Source organism: Hibiscus syriacus, unplaced genomic scaffold (assembly GCF_006381635.1).
Source record: "Hibiscus syriacus cultivar Baekdansim isolate YM2019G1 unplaced genomic scaffold, ASM638163v2 tig00113124_pilon, whole genome shotgun sequence".
Lineage (NCBI taxonomy): Eukaryota > Viridiplantae > Streptophyta > Magnoliopsida > Malvales > Malvaceae > Hibiscus > Hibiscus syriacus.
In genome coordinates, this window is record NW_024063444.1 from 3,418,050 (window position 1) to 3,437,002 (window position 18,953).

At 35.5% G+C, this 18,953-nt stretch overlaps 1 pseudogene; it reads right to left on the reverse strand.

Moving 5' to 3' along the window:
* Positions 1-2,675: 2,675 nt before the first annotated feature.
* LOC120185781 lies at positions 2,676-18,333 on the reverse strand (annotated as a pseudogene).
* Between the last annotated feature and the right edge of the window lie 620 nt (positions 18,334-18,953).

Genomic DNA, 18,953 nt, shown 5'->3' on the forward strand with positions numbered 1-18,953 from the left:
AACCCCAAATTCTAAAAGTTTTGATTAAGAAGAAAGAAATAAAATTAGATGGTTTTGGTTCAAAACTAACACTGAATATCCAGATCCTTGACATGCAGTTCCAGAAACATAAAAACTACTATACTTTACCCTTATTTTAATTAGTAATTAATATACTTAATAATATATTGTTCTTATTTTAATAAATAATTAATATAATAATAATTTTATTTTAATAAAATTAGGGATCTGGATATTCAGTGTTAGTTTTGAACCAAAACCATCTAATTTTATTTCTTTCTTCTTAATCAAAACTTTTAGTACTCCTTATGAAAGATATTCAATCCATCAGAATAGAAGTGAAAGAGGGTCCTAGGCTAATTTTTTTTGTCTTCTTGTTTGGTTTTTCTTTAAATCATGGAATTGGTTGTGAGTATCGACATAGTGAAATCGTCAGGCTCAATCCGAGAGACTACTGGTACTAGTTTACTAGAAATTGTATTGATCCAACCTGTAGTTTTCAGTGTCCTGTGAGCTCGTATTCTTTTTAATAAGTTCATGTTGATTGTGGGACTAATATATCGTTAATGAATTGAATTTTTTTACATGTTTTGGAAATTTTACAGTTGAATATGTATTGAATTATAGCTTTAGAAGACAATTATGCATGCACGCAACTCGAAAGACATCATTACAAGGTACTATATTTGGAGCAACTACTTGATATGTTGCCCAGTCATTGCACATTTACACCTTCATTTCTGGCATATATATGTTTGTGGCAGTTTCCTCTATGTTTTACAATGTCTTTTATTACCGACATGCCATGAATTTATAAGAATTATGGGGTCTTATGATTTTAGTTCCGCTATCTGCTTTAGATTCTCATCATGTTTGGCTATTGAGGAACATTAAACATGAAGCATTAGAAGCAATTATATGTTAAAAGGGTAGGCCATTAATGCATTTACAACTGGTAATGTTGTATTTAACATCTAATGTCTATCTTAAACAACCCATTTGACGCCATAGCTTTTGGAGTGACTATGACCGAACCTCTTTCCCTTTATTTATTAAGTCCTCCTTTTGATTGAGTTATTAATTGATATTCTTGGTTTATTTTAGTTATTGCTTAGTTGTATGTTGTAGTCCTATGAACAAAAAACTCTTTACTATTTTCGCAGCCATTGGATGTGCATGGTCAAGTTCCATCCAAACCTATCGGATTGTCAAACCAAAGTGCGACAGTTACGAACAAGACAAATTGACCTTGTTACTTTTACTTCAACTGTTTATGCAATAACTGTGACTGGTGCACTTTTCATGTTCAAAGCGCGACGGACGTTGGATGTGCATGCAATAAACCTCAAATTTATATTGAAGTAAACACTTTCAAATAGCAAATTCATGTTCAAAATTCTAAAACACTCCAATTACATTCTAAACCCCAAATTCCAAAATACTTTAATTACATTCTAAACCTTAAATTGAAGTATTTTAGAATTTGGGGTTTAAATGTAATTTAATTATTTTGAAATTTGGGGTTTATATTAAAATTGAGGATTGTGTTGCAAGTTTTAAAAGTTGGGGAACCTAAATGCAAGCGTTTGAAAAGTTCAGTGACCATATTGCAAACGGACTAACGACATTGTAACAACGTCAAACGACCGGGGACCATATTGCAAACGGACTAAATGTTGGAGGACTGTGTTGCAAGTTTTAAAAGTTGGGGGACCTAAATGCAAGTTTTAGAAAAGTTCAGTGACCATTACTATTCTTTACCCTTGAATTAAATGTGTATTTTATAACTAAATTTAAATATAATTATATATTTAGATAATCCTTATGCTATTTATTTGTTTTTTTTCTTTCTGTATAGTTTAGGATGATTATAATATAGTATTTATTTAAAAAATTATTAGTTATTGATAATGTATAAATACCCCGCAAATGCAATTGCTTGAATCAATGATTTCTTATCATTTAGGTCACTCAATGAATTCTCTTTATCGTGATTTATGATTTTCTCTGTATATATATAGTTCGTAAAAATATTGAGAGTTAATTTGAATATAGATACTAATAAGTTAATTAATTGATTTGGGGATTTTGTTATAATAGAAACGTAAGGTAGATGCACGAGCTTGAAAAATATTTCCAGATTTGGTTGGTGGTGGTTAATTCTGACAAACCATATCTAACGTTTAGTTTTTATTTCATTTTAGTATCCCACCGTAATACATTTAGTACCTAAAATATCATTTTGAATGTGATTACTAAAATGAAATAAAAATTAAACTTTAGGTATGATTTTGAAAAATAGAAAACTTAGATTCTAAAATAGACCAAAACTAATAGTTTATGTACTAAATGCATAATTTACCCATAGTATTTTTAAAATTTATTATTTTAAGCTATGGAAGCAAAGCATGTGCAATCGCAAGTGAGAAATTTGATTGAGTTCGGCGTCTTTTTATTACTTGAATGCTTTTCCTGTGCGTCTTGCTTTTGTTGGTCGGCAATGGTTTTAAAAAATTTATTATTGTGGGAATGTGAATATGAGATTCTCTGGAGATTGGATTTAAAGAAGAAGTTACAGTTGTTGTTCACGTCAACAATTTTACCAGGAAAATCTGGGTTTTTAGAAGAAATTTTTTTAGATTTACTGAAAATCTGGAAATTGATGATTCCATTGTTCAGTGAATGATGAATAAGATTTTGCCAATTTGCCCAACTGTCACAGGGGCATCACCAGCAAAACTTCTATATAGAACAGCCTTCTTATGTTTGAAAGTATCGAAGGAGAATTTCCCATGGTATGCACCCATTCCACTGTCCCCGACTCCTCCGAATGGCAAAGTGGGTTCAGCAAGCTGAAAACAATATCAGGACCACATATACCTCTAAAGTTCAATAAGAATCAGCATATGAATTTAATAAAGTTAGGAAACAAAAACTTGGTAATTTATATTTTATTATCTAATCATTCAAACTATATCGAGGGATGATTTGCAAGCTAGCCATGGAGAATAGCACCACTTTTAAAGGTAAATAAATGTAAATGTAAAGTGTATAACGCATTCATGCCCACATTGACCCCATGAGTTAAAATTATACTTACATGTACAGTAGTGTCATTGATGACCAAACCCCCTGCAGAGACTTTTTCAACAAATCTCTCTTTGAGCTTCTTGTTATTGGTAAAGAGATATGCTGCTAGTGGCTTTGCTCCAGAAGAATTTATGAAATCGAAGCTGTCTTCCACTTTCTCAATCTGTTATCAAACCAACCACAAGCAAAGAAAGGTGCATGTCACGTCTATAACCTATTTAGAAAACTACTGAGCTAATCAGCTAATTATTCATTTCGATTCCCAGATGGTATAAATATTGCCGGGCCACTCTCTCTACGCAGGAAAATCCTAATGGAACTTTCCCCTTGCAAGCTTTTCAAAGATGTATTGCTTAGTTGTTACTTCATAAACTTAATTGCTAGTAGAGGGTGAGCAGCTCCTACCATTTTTGTGTTCCCATTTGAAGAAAAGGGTATACAATATTTTTGCTCAAGCAATAAAGAAAAGGTTTAGACTCTGTAACTTTTAGGACAGGCGCTCCCACACAAACAACAGAAACTTGAAAGACAATTAAAAATAAATAGCAGAACTTTTAATCGACTAGACTCTTTTAGCTCCTACCGTGATAACGGGAAGTAACGGACCAAATATCTCTTCATTCATGGTCAGTGAATCCTGTGGGACATCAAGCAATATAGTGGGAGCAATCTTCCTGCCGTAGGAGATTTGAGCGTTTTAGAGGTTTGAAAATGTCCAGTTCACTTGAAAGAGAAGCAAAACCCAGATTAGAACTAACAAGTTTGTTTCATCTCTTTCACCTCCATAGACGATCTTACTAGAAACCTTGTCCTCGTCCAAAAGCTTTACCAAACGAGCAAAGTGGTTAGAGTTCACTATGCGAGACAAGTCCTTTGACTCCAATGGATTCTTTCCATATAATCACTCCAATTCACATTTAAAAGAACCCATCTGCAGAATGAAAAGTGCATGAAAAAAATGATTGAAAAGAAATGGATTACAAATGTAAACCTAAACAGGTAACCTTACCAACTGCTGAGCATAATCTTTGGTTGTAATGATGTAATCAGGAGAAATACAGGCTTGTCCATTATTACACCCCCACTTGCCCGCAATTATCCTCCTAGTTGCAACCTAATGATACACACAAAATGTCGGTAAGATGCAAAGAAAGCCAACGTGGTGGTAAAATAAGCATTATTCTTACCTGTAAATTAATGCCTGAATCAACAATAACTGGAGACTTTCCTCCAAGCTCCAAAACAACTGGTGTTAAGAGCTTTGCTGCAGCGGCCATCACGATGCGTGCAATTCTCCGGTTGCCTAAAAAATTCAAGAAAGTTTTGATCCATAATACTTTTTTTATCAGAATGGAAAGGCAACGGAAATACTATAGCATGACAATCTCTAAAGCATCAATGACAACCATAAACTGACAATTACTTCTGGAAGAGCACCAAAATTTTGCCACATGTTTTAATCATTTTGAAAATTTTATAGAATGACAATAAGATCATGTCCTAAGGCGACAACCGTCGGATGCGGTCAGGAGGGTATAGTCGATTACAGCCGACGGTGTCAGAAGGAGATGACGTCCAAGGCGGAAGTGAGAAGACTGTTTGAGATCTGATTTGAAGAATTTAGCCCTTACCGTGGACATGACCTCTGATAGAAAAGTATGGAGACTTAAGATCAGGGTAGCCGAGTAGTGCGGGTCACAACCATAGGGTGTAACATCTCTGTCCTCTTTTTAATGCCTTTGTTGTAATTTCTATGACTTCTACTTTTTATATGTTTCTGTCATTGAAATTTATTAAGGCGTAGAACTAGGGTAGCGGAGTAGTGTTGCCTGTTTTAAACTCATTTTACTTTATTCATTCTCGTAGTTTGCTATCGTTGACTCATGTGTATCATTCTCTCTTCATGTTTCTTATTTTTAAATTTCGTCGGGTCTTACGTCTCTGTCTATATGCAGAGGTTTTTACGTAGGGATTTATTTGCAAGGATTACTTCCCATTACAAACGCGTATAGGAAGACTGCATATGAATACTGTTCAACTATGTATTATTTATTTATTTATTTATTTATTTATACATGCATTGAATTTTATCTTTATTTTTAATTTTCTGACTGCCGGAGGTTTTCTACGGAAGCTACTCTCAACCTGATGTTGGGGTAGCCTACTACCCTATCTCCCCTTACCTCATTATATATGAAAATAGGGTGTTGTTGTTGTTTCAAAGAAGATAATCCAAAAACTGCATATCGCCGCACTGGAATTTTTGCAAAATATCAAATATATCTAATAGGCTAAAGCAAAATCCTTAAAGTGAGAAATTCTGAGCACCATTACGCAAGTTGTATGTCCTTGTTCCAACAAAATCTTGACTAGTCCAAGTGCTGCAATTTTCGAAAACCTTTTCTCAAGGTTTAACACATTAGCTTCTTCCAACCAAGGACCATACAACTTTCTTCAAAATATTCCATTAAAAGGATTTGTTGTACTTCTTTCTAATCATCTCAAGGAGTGAATAAGGTCATGTTGAAGTAAGATTTCAATGAAAAGAGACCAAAATTAAAGCCCAAATGTTTTGTACATTTTTCCATCCCAAACCAAAGGATGAGAGTTGCAGTAGGTTGGCCTGATAAGTGGCAACCAGTGTAGAAAAATAATCACAACTATCAACATAAATACTAGAGAGATAAAATATTACCATGAGAATATGCAAATAAGGATCATAAGTTAATTATAAACTCGAACTTATAATTTCCATCACTACGATAATGTGTAAGTGACTTACAGTCTGACTCTGTAAAAAAAAGTCCCTAGCAGAATCGCCAAGTTGTCATAACCATTTTTTTAAAACAATTAAGTTAAAAAAAAACAATTATGACTTTATTTAAAAAAATTGACAATTTTGATTTAATTTGAATTAAATTGAATGAGAGTCGCTATCGACATTTGGATTAGGTATGTCGAATACCTAAAACGTCTTTTAAAATAATTTTAAGAAAAATCTTTTTTTAAGACAAAAATTAGTCTACGTTATCCAAAAATTTATTTTTAAGGGTTCGAGAATCGATTACGCGTGGGGAAAGATAAACACTCCCACAACACCTAAAATTGGTACTTAGTCGCTTATATAATGTTACAAAATGGTGGAAAATATAAATTGAATATAAAGTTATAGAATATGATTCATTTATTAAAATTTAATTAATTTGCTTTAAATTAATTATTAGGGAAAATCCTTTAATTCGAAAAGAAATATAAAGATTTGCTCATCCTCCGACAAGAAGACTATCTCTTCTATTTCTGGTCTGCAAAAGAATATTCATCCTTGATTTATTAAAATATTTAGAAAAATAATATTGAAACTTGCATGAAATAATTTATTATTAAAAATGATTTAATTCAAGTTCACGCTTCGTTCGAATGTCATATCAGATCACACTACTTCGATCAAGCAATGCTTTCTACGCTCATCCTACAAATAAGTGTTCTTGAAAATATTTGAAGAAAATATTAACAAATAAAATAATAAAAATAATATGAAATGAAAATAAATAAATATATATATATATATACACACATAATAAAAGATAAAGAATAAAGTGCAAAGGTGATCCATAACATTTAATATATAGAATATTTAATAAATGTGGTATAATGGAGTACATATTATATAGAACCATGACATATATATTAGGTCGCCTATACATTCAAATATATATATAAAGGACTAAAATAAAACCATGGAATCAATGGAGGCTATAGCATCAACAAGAGAAACTAAACATACTTGATTAAAGGATCTAAATAATATTAACATTGACTCGAAAGACCAAACAAAAATACCATCAATAATCAGGGTAACAATCGAGGATATTAAACAGCCAAGACACTAAAAATGCAACTAAACTATGCATGAAATTAAGGACTAAAATTGAATAAACTAGAAACATGGGAGGATAAATAATGAATCCACCTAAAAGCATCCATACAAAAAAATTGATCAAAATAAAAGCATCATAAACTTCATGGTCATAATAAAAAATAAGCAAACATTAAAAGAAAAAAGGCTCAAAACAAGATGATATCATACTTCATTCAATGACTGAGAGATTACAGAGTTAGAGGGACTTAAACTGTGATTATCCCACTCGCTAAAATACAAACCCACCCCTTTCAAAACTATGTCATTTCATACATGGTATATATTTCCACACTCAAACCAAAATCGACCATCAACTTCATTTGTTTTGCTTCTTCAGTAGAGGGAAGAGAGAGAATTCTCAAACTCTCTCAACTTCCTCATTGGGAGAGAGAGGTTCGTTGTTCGCCGGCAGCATTTCACGACCGTTCACGATGGCCGGAGGAAACAAAATCCCCCAAACATTCCTCTCGTCCTCCTTAACCTGAATCGCAACCCTATTTAACCTACAACTCGCCCTAGGACCCTAAATCTAGGGTTTACCTTTCGAATATTCAAAGATCCAACGACCCTCGAGTTTTTCGACGTTCTTTTGATCAAAGGTAAGGGGTTTCTCTCTTTTTTTTTGTTTGGTTTTTCATCTGTTTCCTCTTTGTTTTGTTTGTTTTTTTGTTTTCGAAACTGGTTGCTTTCTTTCGCTCTTTTTTTTGCTTTGATAGTTTTTTCTAAAAGGTGGTTCCCCTTTTCTTTTTGGTTCCTTATCCTCTTTTTATCTTGGTTGCGAGAGTTGATGATGACTTTGCTGCTTTCCTAGAGAATATGGTATGAGTTCCCTATCCTTGCTTGTTACATAGCCCCGATTTCCTCGGGATTTCATTTATTTTTTTATTATTTTTATTGTTTTTTATTTGACATCTTTTTACTACTGATGATGACTTCTCGTCACTATAGATTGAAATGGTGGTAAAGATAGCCGACGACGGCAGCAGTAATAAGCAGTGGTGGCGACATCAGCTCTCTATGGTTAGGGTTTTAGATCTGGACCATTGATTTGGGTCCAAATCGTGTGGATGAGATTGAGCGACACTGGGCTAAAGTGAGAAAACCCTAGTCGAATTTTGGGCTCTCAAGCATGGGCTTAATTGTTGGGCTTCGGGTGGGGTGTTTGTAAGCCTTAGTCATTGGACCATTAGCTGGGTTTTGACCTGTTTAGGCTTTGTTGGATTTATAAAAAATATATTATTAATAAAATAATAATAATAATAAGTTAAAACCTAGATAAAGACGAGTGTCTACCTAAACAAGGCATGTTAAATGAGAGTAAAAAGTACCACAAGAAAAAAGGTGGGGATAGATGAAAGTGAGATGACAAGATCTCAACGGTGTTTCGAGCAAAAAAAGCACTGGCTCCGACTCCGAGTGGTAACCCAAACTCCCTTTTCATGATGAGAATGACGGAGACCCAACCTGACGTGGGCGGGTGTGCGGAGTGCCAACAAAATACCGATTCTGTCTTGTTTTGGCCTTTTTGCGTGTATCTGGCTCGGGCATCGTGGGTCCTAATATCGATGCCACCGCCCATGCTATTTGCCATTGCCATCGCTATCGTTAGCCAATTTGTCATCCCTCACCTTTTTAGCAACCGACGTGGACTGAGGAGCATCGCTCGTTCGATTGTAATGAGAATACTTGGAAGGTATATATATTTCCAATAAAGTTTTTTCTTAATTTTATATTAAACTACCGTACACTATAATTACCCACGCCAAGAAGAGGAGGTTTTATTTTATTAGTATTCAGGCAAGGGTTTGGTGGCGATTTGACCAAACTGACATTATTTAACTGAATATTTACCTTTTTAGCACCGGTTGATATATATTTCCCGAAGTGGCACCCTTTCGGCTGAGCTGGCGGACACGCTTTACCCGTGTTTTCGCTGAGTTGGATGCCACGTGTGGAAGGCGCATCTCCGGGGACGCGCCTTCACTGGATTCTGATGACTCGACTGCCACGCTGGTATTTTGTTTAATAATAAATATTTTATTTTTATTATTATTATTATTATAAATTAGTAATATATTATATAAAGTGTTTCGATTATAATGTAAGAATTATCAAATGTATTTTGTTAATGTGTGTTAAAGGTGGAGTGAATTATCTACATTAATATGATAGAACAATATATGAAAACTAGTTTTGATTTTATTGTAGTTATAGGAAAAATGTATGAAATTATAATATTACACATATGGTTATATTATTATTATTTATTTTGATTATCGATCTATTAATTTTATCAGTTAATTATTTAAATGTTATCAATCTAGTCATCTCTTATCAATATTTAACGAAAATATTGATGCATAAGTTAATAAATTAGTATAATTACATATTTAATCTTCAAGACTTACATATTTTATGAAATTAGTCTTATTGAAAATTTAATTTAATAAATTTAATCCTCCAATCAGAACATGAAATGTGTCATCGTATACATAAATTTTTTAATAACTTTTAATTTGTTTAATTTAATATTTTTCTCGACTTAGAAGGTGGAATTGTTATTATATTTTAAAAAAATTTATAACTAATAATATTAATTATTGTATTAAATAAATATATTGAAAATATTTATGTATTTAAAAGTTAAAAAAAATTATTTAGGTGTACATACATTGACAAATTATATAAATGCAATAACATTAAATTATTAGAAACAAAAACATTCATTTAAATACAATATTAATTACATAAGAGTTAACGGTTATATGATGATAACAGAGCTGGGTATTTTTTTCTATTGTGCCCGATGTTTCTACAATGCCCACATCATTTTTGTTCTGTTGACTTCTCCCGAATATCCATATCACAATGTATTCTAGTAGATTTTGGACGACCTGAGTCCCTCAATAGCAATGGATCTGGTACAATTGTAAGCCAAGTTTTAATCTCATTTGGGTCTCTTTTGTTTCCTATGGGCGGAAACTCAAATTCATATACCTTGAATACTTGTGAAAGTTGGTATACGGGATCAACATAATTTTTGTAGTCCAAATGCGAATGTGAGCAAGCTGCAATGACATGAGAGCATGGATATTTGAGTGCTTGAAAGAAACCACAATCGCACCACCTCTCTTGCAGATTAACTCTAAAAGAGTTAGCTCCAATCCCTTGCAGCCGACGTGGTATTTCGGTTACACGAAACAATTCACGGGTGTGATAAAAATTTGTAACTAACATCCCATTTGATGCAGCCACTTTTTTCTGTAAATCAACTACTAGTCTTGGGTGGTAAATATGGCCGTTTTGCATCCAAGTAAGAGCTTGTCCACCGAGCTTTGCAAAGAGTTGACCCAAATGAAAAGTCGTTTTAACCAACGCCGTGACTGGTAAATGACGCGCCCCCTTTAAGGTTGAATTTATTGCTTCAGCCAAGTTTGTTGTCATATGACCATATCGATACCCCCCGTCATATGCATTTGTCCACATTTCTTTGCTGATGTCCATAATGTACTCGCACCCCTTCTTATTTTTGCCAAACAGCTCTTGTAACATCGACTCAAACCTTTGAGGTAAGAGTTCGTAACCTAAGTCATTAGGAATATGTAATAGTTAATATGAAGTATAAATAAGTAATAAGAATTTGATAGAAAAATTGGGAAAAAGTAACATACCCATCCGCACGACTAACTGACGTTCATCGTTCTTCTTGTATTTTCCGTAATAGTTTGCAGCAATATGACGGACACACACAATGTGAACATGTGGAGGTCTATACATTGTACCCAAAGAGTCCATTGCTTCTTTTATCCCGGTTCCTCGGTCTGAAATAATGCATACTCGTTCCCTGGTGACAACATGTAAACGTAAATTTTTAAGGAAAAAAGCCCAAGACTCAGTGTCTTCTCCTTGAACGAGGGTAAACGCAACAGGAGAATATTGCGGTTTCCATCTTGGACCTAGCCAATAATAAAACTTGCTTGTATTTCCCATACAAGAAAGTACCATCAATTTGGACAACTGGTTTACAGTACTTGACTGCATTAATACACTGAGGGTAAGTCCAAAAGACACGGTAAAATTGGCAGCGATCGCGAACCATTCGATCATTCACGTAATGATGTTGAGTTTCGAACTCAACAATTATCCCGGGATTAAGTCTTTGCACAACTTGAAACCAACTGGACATCTCGTTGTAAGAGGAATCCCATTCGCCATGAAGTTTGCAAATGGCATTCTGTTTTGCCAACCACGCTTTTTTATATGAGACAGTGTACCCATATTGTGACTGTATAGCAGAAATCAACACTGCAACAGCTATATGAGATCTTTGCTTCACAATGGGCATGATTGCTTGGCAAATAATGTTGGAGTCCAAGTTGGGATAATCCTGGTTTGTACCTGTTGCACAACATGTATGAGGACAGTTGTATCTGGTTAGTTCCCATAAGTTGTTCTTCCTACACGGACCATCCATTGACATCCATTGTCACGTTGGACGCAGTAGCAGACATATTTCTCCGTGTTAGATCAATCAACTCGGGACTTAACTGAGTTACGAATATTGTAACTCTTTATTGCCATCATTGCTTCCTCCTTCGATGCGAACTCCATTCCAATATGTAAATTACCGTCATTGACTAATGATTGAAGTCCATAGTTGCCAACATCAGGAAGATCTGGAAATTCAGTCTCATACATTGCATCATAATCAGCCTCATACATATGTGCATGAAGTTAGGCTGGTGTTGTATTTATCGGAACGCCATCCTCGTCATCATTAGAATGTACGTTAAACTGTGGTGAGTCAGGTTCAACGAATAATCCCATTTTAGCACCATCTGCACCTGGCTCCCGAAGAGGTTCTTCTGGTGGAGATGAGGGTTCCTCCGATAATCTAATGTTGAGGTCAAATAAGTTCCCGCTTGCGTGTCCTCCCCTTGAACTTGAGGCCATTGTATCATGTGGGATGTGAATAGACTGCCTTCTCGTTGGCATTTCCATATGTAAGTCGAAAACATTGGCAGATGAATGTCTGCCCCTTGAAGTAGAAGAGATGTTGCCATATGGATTATTGGTGAAGTCACGTGGGTTGAGATCATAAGCAGTTGCAGATGAATGCCTTCCTATTGAACTTGATGGCATGGTATCTGGCGTTGGATCCGCCATTAATGATGTGAAGTCATTACAGATCTTATATTTAATTTTAAATTTCGAATAATATTATTTTTATTTTTATTTTAAATTTCGAATATATAATTTGTATTTTAAAAACATTTATTAAACATTTAATGTTAAATGTGAATAAAAATAACATTAAAAATATGTATGTAACAACCATGAAACATTTAAATAACATAACCAAATTACATAAAATTCTGAAATATTACTATTTAAATAACATTAAAATACAACTGGATCACTGATGTCGTCTTCTCGAATGAGTTCCACATGGCGGTGGTTGTCTATTTCGTGGAGGATTTCTTCGTGGAACTTGTTCTTCAGTCTCCTCATCTTCACTATCATCATCAGCAGCATTTTCTTCATTTGGTGTAGATGACGCTGAAGGGGCTAAAGGGCCTGTATAAAATAACGACCCTGGAGGAGTGCTAGTAACAATCCCACCGTTCCCCAGGAACTGTGAAAACTGTGGAAACATTGGCATCGATGTCTGTGATCCCAGATGGAGATTAAGGTGTCTGCGGAGAAGCACCACCAGCCAAATAAGATGCATATGAACCATATGTTGGATCATTAAACATAGTCGTATATACACCTCCATATGGTATAAAACCCTGCGGGCTAGGCATGTAACCTGGCGGGCTAGGAATGTAACCCTGTGGGCTCGGAATGTAACCTGGCGGGCTAGGAATGTAACCCTGCAGAGATGGCATATGAACTGGTGGGCTTGGCATATGAAGTGGAGGGCTGGGCATGTACTCCTGCGACATCGACAGATAAGGATGTTGTGGTGGGACTGATGCAGAACCGGTAGCGCATTCTCTCCGTTCACGCGTCGGGGGACGATGATATTGAGACGGTTGACGTGTTTCTCGGCGCCTAGGAATGTTAACCCCTCGTGCTTCCACCGAAAGTAGAAACGACTTTCCATTTTCATTAAACTAGTCCATATAGTTATCCGTAACCATATGATCAGTTTCAGCGTAATATTGTCGAGGGGCCAACAGTGTATATCGGTTCTCCCAAAGCGCAATCCAATCTCTGTGTCTCACCACCCAGTTAACCTATTTCTTTCCTCGTCTATCTATGTTATGCACGTCGTCTAAATTCCTAGGTGCTCCAGGAATATATTGAGTACAACCATACCGACGGAGCACGCGATCAACTGGATGCCACTCAATAATAGCATAACATATAAGAGGTATAACCGATATCCATACCTCTAATGACCCACTAAGGTGGGGTGGGATGCAAGCCTTCACTTCATCGCTTGCATAAGGTATCCACTGAAACTGAAATATAAATATACAATTCAAATAAATAAAATATTCTAATTATATCTAGCATTTTAAATTAAAATATTAATATTTAAACAGATTTAAAAACATACCTCAGACCCAGCTTTCGTATCAATAAGTAAACGAATTTCCTCTAACCTAGTAGGTATACTTTTATGGTTATTTCTTTTCATCGACCACCTATGAAATATAATATCAACTAAATATCACCCTATTTAATTGAAAATATTTAAATCAAAATTTAGTTCGAAAATTACCTCAACAATAAGGGGAATACGTATGGTTCATTCACGATCGGGCATAAGAAAGGCATGCGAAACCACGCCTATGATTGTAGAAGCAGGAGACACATCCACCGATAGCAGTTTTCTTATAATTCGTCGCCCGACACATTTCTCTAAAGAGAAATGCCAAAACTGCAGCGCCCCAACTATATCTTCCAGCTTCATCAAAATCGATCAGATGCTGCAAACCATACAATGCACCTGGTTGCGAGATTTGTCGGGCATCAATATTCTCCAATATTCGTAGAATATATGCCTGAGCACATGCCTTTGCTTGATCCTCTGAAGCATTTTCATTTAAACCTCAAATTAGCTTCAACCAAGATAACGCTATTCTATCTACATAAACTCTGGTGGAGCAGCTCCAAGATAATCAATGCACATTGACTTCCAATCACCATCGCCATACCAACATCATGTTTCCGTCGACGGGAAGCCCCATATGCATAGAGACATCCTCCAATGTAATTGTGGCCTCTCCACATGGAAGGTGAAAAGTGTGTGTCTCGGGCCTGCCTTTGCTTGATCCTCTGAAGCATTTTCATTTAAAACCTCAAAATTAGCTTTCAACCAAGATAACGCTATTCTATCTACATTAAACTCTGGTGGAGCAGCTCCAAGATAATCAATGCACATTGACTTCCAATCACCATCCGCCATACCACACATCATGTTTCCGTCGACGGGAAGCCCCATATGCATAGAGACATCCTCCAATGTAATTGTGGCCTCTCCACATGGAAGGTGAAAAGTGTGTGTCTCGGGCCTCCACCTCTCAATCAGTGCAGAAATTAGGACAGGTTCGAGTTTGAAACCGCCAATAATTGTTGCAATATACCCGAACCCGGCAGAAGCCAAATATGGCAAAATACGTTCCGGTGTCGGTATACGTGGATTTTTAATAAAAGTCTCTAAAATACGATCAGTATCCTAAATAATATACATTATAAAAATTAAAATTAATATAAATTCATAACTTTAAAATAAAAATAAATTTAAATATTAACATTAATTATAAAAAATATTACCATATCACTAAAATGTCTGGAGATATGATCAATATCCAATCGCAACATCATTTCGTTTTCCATTATAACTGTAGACAAAACAATATAATTAGCACAAAAAAAATTAATTCTAAATAAATAATAATTATATAAATTATTTTTAATAAAAAAAATATATTTACATAAATATATTAAGAATGAGGGAGGGTTGAGGGGGTTTATATAGGAGGAGGAGGGGGGTAGTTAGGGAAAACGGATGGGGGCATTTATGGCATTTAATGGAAAGCGCGTCCCCGGGGATGCGCCTTCCACACGTGGCATCCAACTCAGCAAAAACACGGGTAAAGCGCGTCCCCGGGGACGCGCCTTTCCCCAGCTCAGCCGAAAGGGTGCCACTTCGAGAAATATATATCAAACGGTGCTAAAAAGGTAAATATTCGGTAAATATATGTCAGTTTGGTCAAATCACCGGGTTTGGTGGGGGCTTGGGGCCCTTCAAGTTGCTTTAGCAGCCGTTAAATGTTTAAAGTTCCAAGTCCCGTCAATGGTGTATGTCTAAAGCTGCTTCACCGTCCACCTTAGCCCTAACCATACGACAAAATTTGCACTTTTTATTTCTTCTTCAACCACGTGTTGCATATTTTATCAATATTTTTAAAACCGGACCGGACATTGAACCGGTGAAGATACTGGTTCACTGGTTCAACCGGGTTCAACCGCGGTTGAACCGGATTTTATATAAAATAATATTTTTTTTTAATTTTACATAATATTCAAAGCAATATTATAAATTAAAAGGTAAAACATATTAAATAATAAATATAATTATATAACTATAATCAAAAAAATAAAATTGGGCTTAAAAAAATCATAACAAATGATGTCATTTGGTTTAATTGTTTTAAAAAAACCAATCCCACATGGCTAAGAAACATAGAAGAGCATCCCAAAAGTTTAAAGAGTAAAAATATGAGAACAAAACAATCCCACATGGCTAAGAAACATAGAAGAGCGTCCCAACTTACTTCTATAAATAATAGAGGCAATTTGACATTCAAAATCATGGAGCCTTTTGGTGAGCACAAAGCGAACTATTCTTTCGCTTCAATTGAGCTCAAAATTTTAGGCTTCAATCGAACTTCTATTTTTTTTTTGAGTTCGAGCCTTTTCGATTTCGAGTTTTAATATTATATTTCGAGTTCGAGTTGAACTTGATAATTTTTAGCTCGTGAGTTTTTGAGTCGAGTTGAGCTTACTTTTAAAGTTTTGAAGTTCGAGTCGAGCTCAGCAATACTCGAATTTGACTCGGCTCGTTGAAAAAATGACGTCGTTTGATTTAATTTTTTTTTAAAGAAAAAAAAGTGAACCAGAGGTTCAAACCGGTTTTACCGATTTTCAGCCGGTTTACCCCGGTTTTACCGGTTTTCAGCCGGTTCTTCCTGTTCTTTACCGGTTATGTGCTCATCCGGTTTTGGGAGTTAACCGGACCGGACAGGCCACCGGTTCACGGTTTAACCGGTCGAACCGGCCGGTCCGGTCCGATTTTAATAACATTGTATTTTATACGCAATTACAATACCAGGAGTCATTTGCATTCACACCCCTCCACAAATTAGGGACTTGGCTTTGCATTTCTCAAGCAACCATACGTGTACTATTGGAAAAGTTTTAAAGATCTTACCTTTGATAATCTTCGTTAACATAAAGATAAGTAACTAAAATAATTTAGATGAATAAAGATGAGTAAATATTGAAATAATTTAGGTGAACAAAGATGAGTAAATATTGAAATAATTTATGTTAAAGAGTCTTATTACGATTCCATCTGATTCCATCCGATTCCATCCGATTCCATCCGATTCCATCCGATTCCATCCCCAGATGGACAATTACAAATTGAATTGTATTTATATTTGGAATATTCCAAAGGGAAAGGGGAAGGTGCATTTAGGGTGAAATTGCGTGTGGAAGCCACTTATTTTGAGTCTTTGACCCTATCAAACATTTGATCTAAAACAAAGACAATGCCCCCGGCCACCGTTGGTTTTATTTCTCAAAACCAGGGTTCAGATGAAGTGTTCATTTTATCAGAAAATGTTAAATTAATACTCTAACCCCATCACATCTCACATCATCAATAATTCATCATATTATTCTTAAGTGGGAGGGCCATTATTTCCATCCTTCATACATTCACGGCTATTATTGCACACATTGGTCCCATTTCCATAAACTATTTTAATTAATTAATTAATTACTATGATAATTGTGTAGATTTCAAATACATTGAGATTACAACTTATTAAGTATTCTATTATGTATTGTTTACGATGAAGAAATATTATGTATAAATATTACCTTATAATTATTTTATATTATTAAAAAAGCTATATTGAGTGTTATAGTATCGTTTTAAAGAACGATGAGCTTTGCAAAGAGAACAAGCTTAGGGAAAGAAACGAGAGAACAACTAGTATGCAAAAACTTCATTCATTTCACCATTGCTCTCTCAATTATGGAGAGGTATATTTATACAACTAGTTAAAACAATCCAAGAAGCTTAACAGCTCATAACTACCTCAACTAACACTTAACAACCTAACTGCACGTGAAGGATTAGTTAAAACGACACCAGCTCCACCTCATAAACCAACATTCCCCCTACTTTACTATAGGTTTCCTCAAGTCCTTTAACACACGCAAGACCATGCATCAACATCCCCCCTACAACAAACTCTCTTATTGGTTAACACCATTCAACACAGATTCTTGTCGAAAACAAGAATTCACTCAAAAATTCATTTGCCACACCTCCTCAATCGTTGAAGCCACAAACTTGCCTTGAATATGTTAGACAAGTAACTGTTACCTATTTTTAAGAAACGCGGGAGCATACAACGATTTAGTTAGGACATCAACAACCTGCTCAAAGGCAGGTACCTCCTGAACCGATAGTTTGCCAGCAACAACCATTTCCCTAACAAAGAACAGATCTAGTTTAACATGTTTGAACTTGAAATGCAGGATCGGATTTGCACAAACTGCTACATCATAAGAATTGTCACACCACAAGATAAGTTTTCCATGAATGGGCATCCGCAGCTCACCCAACAGTGATTCAAGCCATACCATCTCTGCAGTAGCGCATGCAACACTTCGATACTCAGCCTCTGTCGTAGAACGAGCAACTACCTGTTGTTTACGAGAGCTCCAGAAAACCAAATTGTCACCAAAGTAGATGCAGTAACTCGAGGTCGAGCGTCTATCTACATCTGACCCCAATTCGCATCAGTAAAGCCTATTAAGGACAACCGTGATGAAGCTGAAAATCGAAGACAAAAATCAGCAGTAGCCTGTAGATACCTCAGTATTCATTTTACTGTCTGAAGATGAACATCACACGGTGCTTGCATAAACTGACATACCTTATTTACTGCAAAGGCAATGTCTAGTCGCGTTATAACGATGTACTGCAAGGCACCAACAACACTCCTATAATGAGCTACATCCTCAACTGGTACTCCAGTGTCAACTGCCAGCTTGCAATTAGTGACCATAGGTGTAGGAAGGCCCTTAGCGTCCTCTAACCCATTTTTAAACAATAGATCACGTATATATTTTTGCTGACTTAAGATAACCACAACAGCTTCTCGACACACTTCGATTCCCAAAAAAAACTTAAGACCCCAAGATCCTTTAGTACAAACTGACTGTTAAGCCCGTTGATCATATCTCGCACTTCTTCATCACAGCTTCCTGTGATGATGAGATGTTGAGTTAATCGATTGATGGAATCGGCCAAGAGGGGGTGAATTGGCAATTAAAAATTTGGTGGAAGCTTTTGTAGAAAATTGAAAGTAATTGCACAACGATTTAGAGTGGTTCGACTTTCTCAACCAAAGTCTACGTCCACTACCTTAGCTATCCACACTAAGGATTTTCCAACAAATTAACTAATTTGTTCTTTCTTTTGAGGCCAAAGAGATAACCTTACAACTCCCTCAAGAATATACCCCAATTCTTGAGAACACTCTTTCTAAAAGAGAAGATTACAAATTCGCAAACTTAATGGAAAACCTCACAAGGCAAATGTGTTTGCACAATTCTAGAACAAAGAAAGAACACTCAAGAATGAATACAATTGAGTACAAGTAGTGTTCTTGAAAGCAAAAAGAAT